Genomic DNA, 6513 nt, shown 5'->3' on the forward strand with positions numbered 1-6513 from the left:
ATGATGTTAAAAAAAACAAACAATTAATTATTGTTAGAAAACCATGTCTAAAATGAGATTAAATTTGACGTTTAAAAGATGTCCATATTGCGCACATCGGGACAACAACTAGCCTTTGTATAGAGGTCCTGTGTGTCAATAATTATAATTGTGCCAATGAAAACGTCTTTTCTTTGACATCCATGCAACGTCCCGATGAGACAGCTGAACGACGCTCAAGAAAGATGTATACAAAACTTTCATTCTGGCTCCCCTGAAGATGTCTTCTGGACGTGCAGAGAAAAGACCTTATAGATGTGCTTTGGGACACTTTAGCTCAGTGGGACAGTGTCACATGTCAGTATCACTGGACTTCCAAATTACCACAATAAGCTTGTGATATAAAATAAAACTTTATAGCTTCTGTAATAAATGTGATGACATTGAAACAAACACAGAGACCTCGGTCAGTTACTTTTCTCTATCCTGGACTGTGAGGTCTTCTTCACAGTTTGTACTTTTTCCCTAATTTGTTGTTTCTGTGTTTTTATGCTGCAGCAGACGGAGGTGAACTTTAGAGAGCTGCTTCACATTCTGCACCTGTCAGCATGCAGCCAGCAAACTTTACCCAGAAGGTCTTTCTCTCCATTCCTTCTGTACCCCTTGCCGTCTCTCGTATCTGCAGAAATATCTGACAGCAGCTCAAATTGAAACCAGGAAGTCTCACAATCTCAGTTCAAAACACAGCAACACAGTTTCAGATCCGTTTATCAGGGTTTTTTGGAAAAGTTATCGTAACAATTGATCGTGGGAACAGGAGAAATGTTTAAATGGCTGCAGTTGGCTGAAGCCAGGTATGGACTTAGTCTGGAAGAGTCTCCATGTAAGCAGATGACGGTGTAATACATGTCAGTTTATATGAATTATATTGAAAATGTGTTCTGTTACAATTAGAAATGACTTGTTATGAAATATAATCAGTATATTAGTCCAACTAAACCCAAAATTAAAGTGATGTACTGGATGAGTATTTGTTACTTTAATACCAAACATGTGAATAAAGACGAGAGAGTAAAGGAGATGTGTCTCGGTCTCAGACTGCCTTCAACAGAATTCTTAAATCTTGGGTGAAATCTGAGTTTCTAGCTGAAATTTTTGACCGAAGGCTGCTCATCCCAGGAGAAGGACTGAACCTCATCAGGAACACTGTCGGATGGTCAGGTTCTGTCTGTGGTCCTGGTCCTTGTTCAGACTCTATAAAGTATAAAGTATAAAGTAGACAAAGCAGAGAGTTGTCTAAACTCTAATGAATTAATGAGTGCAGATCACCTTTGTTTTCCAGAGAGCCACAGTAAGCATGACTGTCAATGGTCCTGAAACCACCGGTCAATCAAGCTGCTTGTCTTTTCAGTTTAAGGTTTTAATGAAAATGATTCTCAAACAGAGAAGTTAAAGTAAAGCACTCGGCTGGAGAAGCTCTCTCTACTGATTAGTTTGCCACGTTAGCATTACCTCAGTGTGTTTGTGCAGGTGTCGGTCAAAGTGTGTGTTCTCCACTCGTGAATGTGTGTTAGCGCCTGATGCTAATGGAGGTGCCACACAAGTTTCTGTGATCCATCGTTTTGGTTTCGTGCCGCCAAGCGTTGCGATGATGATTTTAAAGAGAAATCCTGCTAAGAAACACTCGTTTTCACAAAAATCCCAGCAGCTGGACTGTAGGTGGTTACATTGACATCGCAGTGAACAGCTGGTTCAGCAGAACAGTTGAACAGTGTGTTTCGGAAAAGTCTTTTTCAGTTCAAATGGAGACGTCTTGAAAAAAAAAAAAAAAACTCATCAGAGCACCACTTCACAAACTGGAATCTGTGTTGAAAACAGTCATTATTTGCTTCTTTTATAATTACTTTTAACTTCAGCAGTCAAAAAAAGAGGCTGAAATCATTTGGGAAGGTGTGACCTTTAGTGCGGATGCTTTATTAATAATCTGCATCATTGTGTCGCCCATTCGAGCTTCTTCAAGACACAGAAGTCACGGTGTGCAGCAGTGAAGCATCAGCCGGCTTATGGCTGTTTTCTGACTTTGCTGTAGAAAAGATGGACTCCAGCAAGTGTCCTTTCACATCCGCGTCGCGTCAAGGCGAGCAGAGAAAACTTTGATGGAAAAGGTCTCCCTCCCTCCCTCCCTCCCTCTCTCCCTCTCTCCGCCGGCCTTCTGAGAAATGAGGCCTTCACCCCCTTTATTGCTGAGCCGAGGTGTTTTTGTGAGCGGCCGGCTCTGACGGGGGAGAAGTGTCAGGCCAGTTTCTGACGGGAATTTGCATCCCTCAATGACGAGTGACAGCGGCGAAAGGCCAGGAGAACATCGCCGCATCGATCGCCTCGGGGAAACTATTCAAAGAAACAGATGAGCTGGAGGAGCAGAAGGCTGCTCATATATACCTCCTCCGGCCCAGACCTGATCCCCCCGCACCCCTCACCCCCCCTGCACCCCTCAACCCCCCACCCCTCCATCCCTGCAAACCGCCACTTGCTTTAAAGAACAGAACTTCATTAAATTGTGCCACTCGGTGTTTGTATCAGGATGTGGAGGGTGTGTGTGTGTGTGTGTGTGTGTGTGTGTGTGTGCAGGGGAGACGGAGGGGTTGGAGGGTAGGGGTGGGGGTGAAGGTGGGGTGGGGGGGGGTGAAGGATCGGGGCTTTACCACAGAAGAGCTATTAACTGGGCTCGGCCATCAGCGCCGTTCTCCTGCATACAAAAGCAGCAGGTTGTCAAGGTGCGTTCCCACAACAACAACAGTGGGAGGACTGCCAGGTAATGAGGGAGCGCACACACACATGCACACACACACACACACACACGCACACACACACACACAGAATCACAGAAACTCGATTGCATGCATACAATCAGGAGCACCTACACATAACCACACAGGCAAGTCGGGACAAAATACTGTAAATAGAATACACACACATGTGCGCGCGCGCACACACACACACACACACACACACACACACACGCCTTGGTAGAAAAGTTGGGAAATACGTGTTGAGGTTCATTGAGGGAAAAGTTGCTCCCGTCTCGGGTGCTCTCACAGTTTTTGTAGATGAAATGATGAATCTGCTCTCAGAAAAAGCTCCTCTCTGGTCTGCAGGCAGGATTCAGCAGGAGGCGCCGCCTAAAGCGACTCAGAGGATGGAGGTTGAAATCCCACAGCTGACCTCAGAGAGGTACTTCTGTGCTCGTAGCAATCGTTTCTAGATCCTTCAGAAAAATGAGAAAAAGTGGCACAAATTTCCAAAGTCGATTATTCAGCCAGAATCCAGATCCAATATTTCCCCGAAAGCCTTTAAATTATAACCCACATTCTTTCAATTGGAAAAATTCATTAAAAAAAAAAAAAACAATCACCAGAAAAATTACACACACACACACACACACACACACACACACACACACACACACACACACACACACTTCAATTAATCCTCTCTGCTGCTTTGACCTTTTTCTCCAACAGAAACAAAGAAAGTATTTCTTTCTTTCTCCTCAACTTCCTCCTTTTTTGTGTGTTCTCTGTATGTCTTGGACTTAAAGAAAACTGACCGCAAAATGTGTCTATCTATCTATCTATCTATCTATTTATCTATCTATCTATCCTTCATTTCTCTGTCTGGAGTCTGGACGTTGTTACAGACTAATTCCAATATTTATCCTCATTCCTGTCTCATCCATTTTTGGATTACTCAGAATATGCCTTATTATTATTCATTCATTTATGTGCAGTATCCTGGAAAGCTCTTTGGCAGTCCAGGATATTTGGTCCTAAATTGTAATGTCTACATTGTAAATATTTAAAAATCTGAACAGCATGAAAATTTTAAAGGAAAACTGAGGATGAAGAAGAAAACAGTGAGTTTCGTCCAGAAAGCCTTCAGGCAGCGGGATGTGTTTGACACAGCTAATTCATTCTGAAATATGGGGGACAAAACTAAATACAGTGCAGTGTGATTGATGCAAGAATATGGTGAGTGGTTTTACTGTATTCACTTCAAGGATCTGTGCTCGGCTGTTTTCAGAAAAACTCGTTGCATCGCTGATGGATTCAGACCTCAAGTCTTAAACTACCAGATAATGTTAATTCTGAGTGTCGTCTGGATCATATTCTGGATCCAGAAGGAAAGATTTAAAAGAGTGATCTACTGATACTCTGCACCACAATGGTGGATTTGCTATGTCAGGACCATGAACAGCGCCGTAGATTTATCATTAAACAGTCACCTGCTGATACTCTGCACCACAATGGTATAGTGGGTATTTCAACACCATGGACAGCGCCTTGCATTTATTAGTAAACAGTAATCTAATAATAATAATATTAATCTTTACCACAACAGTCAATTGTCTATATCAGCATCATGGACAGCAAGTTGGAATCATCACTGAACAGACACCCACTGTTAATCTTCACCACAACACTGGATTGGCTATTTCAGTACCATGGACAGCGCCTCAAACTTAATAAAACTGTGACCCACTGATAAAATTCACTACAATGGTGGATTGGCTATTTATTATTAAACAGCGATCCACTAACAATCTGCACCAAAATGGTGGGTTGGTGGGTTTCAGTAAACAGCATCTACTATTAATCTTTACAAAAACAATGAAATAGCTATATAAGCACCATGGACAGCGCCATGGACTCGTCAATGAACAGAGACCCACCGTTAATCTTTAGCAAATCAGTGGATTGTCCATTTCAGCACCATGGACAGCGCCTTGGATTTTTAATGATACATTGACCCACTGATATTCTGCTCCACAAATGTAAATTGTAGGCATGTTCAATACCACTTTTTGTCAGACCGATACCAAGTACGAGTACTTCATCTTCAGTACTCACTGATACCGATACTCATACCGATACTTTTGATACATAAAATTTTAAATAATGCAATGACAGATAATTTTTTAAAAATGAATTTTATTTCTTTTAAAAAAGGCAGCACAGCCACTATGTTTAGGTCCAAAATAATTGTCTGAAAAATAAAACAACTCTTTGAGTTTTACACTTTTCTAAATTACATTAAGTGCAAGAGAAAACAGTTTCTCTGAGTTTTAAGTTTTTAAATGAACTGAAGTACAAGATGCAAACAAACAACTCTAAATTATACGTTTTTAAATGAACTTATTTTAACGTTTTTTTTTTTAATGAACTAAAGTGCAAGATAAAACAGTTTTCTCTGAGTTTCACACTATACATGAACAAAAGTTGTCTTTAAATGTACTCATTTTAATGATTTTTTATGAACTAAAGTCAAAAATAGAACAGCCCCTGAGTTTTAAGAGTTGCTCTAAGAGTTCCTCGTGTTGTTTGTGCTGCTCTCTGATCGGTGCTCTTCAGTTTCTCGGTGTTCTGCAGAGTTTCCTGTCAAGTTGGCTGCAGGAGTTTTTTTTTCCAGCACAACAGCATCAGACTCTCGTCCACAGGCTTCGCCCTGAGGTGTTTCAACAAATTATTAGTGGTAAATAAATGAACAAGATCGCGCACCTCCTCTAGCAATTTTAGCATTGCAGAGTTTGCATTCTGCAAAGCTCGGCTCGTTTTCGCTTATATAAAAGAATTTTCACACCGGCGAAGTTTTGGTGAGACGAGCAGCTGTTCTCGCGGATTCATTCCTGTTGTCTCTGCTCTGGACGTGACGCTCATGGAGAAGTCAAGCGATCAGCGCGCCTGTCAGGCCAACTCCAGGAGAGTAAGTAAGTAAGTAAGTAAGTAAGTAAGTAAGTAAAGTTTATTTATATAGCACCTTTCACAGACACAAAGCCACAAGGTGCTTCACAGCATACATAAATAAGACAACAATTAAATACACAAACATAAATAAGCAGCACTAAAAATGTGATCAAATGTGAGCTTCTTCCTCTTTCATGTTTAACGGCAGCTTGCATCCCATTCGGTTGCACTACCGCCATCTGCTGGTGAGGAGGGCTTACTACGCGTTTGGGATTTTCTTGCCTTGAGTATCGGCGGCTGGGATCGGTAGCCTTCACGAGTACTCGATACATTGAAATAAGGCCAGTATCGGCCCGATACCGATACCTGATATCGGTACTCGCACAACCCTTGTACATTGGCTATATAAGCACCATGGACAGCGCCTGGGATTTGTCATGAAAGAGTGACCGACTGGGATTCTTTGCCACAATTGTCAATTGTAGCCTATATTTTAGCACCATGGCCAGCCCTTTGGACTTATTAAAACACTGACCTACTGATACTCTGCACCACAATGGGGGATTGGCTATTTCAGCACCATGGAGAGCGTCTTGGACTTATTAAAGTAAAGATAATTTAATAAACAACAAAATAACATTTTCAGAAGTATTTAACATTAGAAACTATAGAATACATGCATTTAGAGGACATATGATTTTTTCGCATCTTTTTTTTCACAAACTATTAAAAGTCACACTTGACTTTAGAGATTTGAAATATTCTGACATTACAGTTCTTAATGCAGCATAAA

Source organism: Salarias fasciatus, chromosome 12 (genome assembly GCF_902148845.1).
Source record: "Salarias fasciatus chromosome 12, fSalaFa1.1, whole genome shotgun sequence".
NCBI classification, from domain to species: domain Eukaryota; kingdom Metazoa; phylum Chordata; class Actinopteri; order Blenniiformes; family Blenniidae; genus Salarias; species Salarias fasciatus.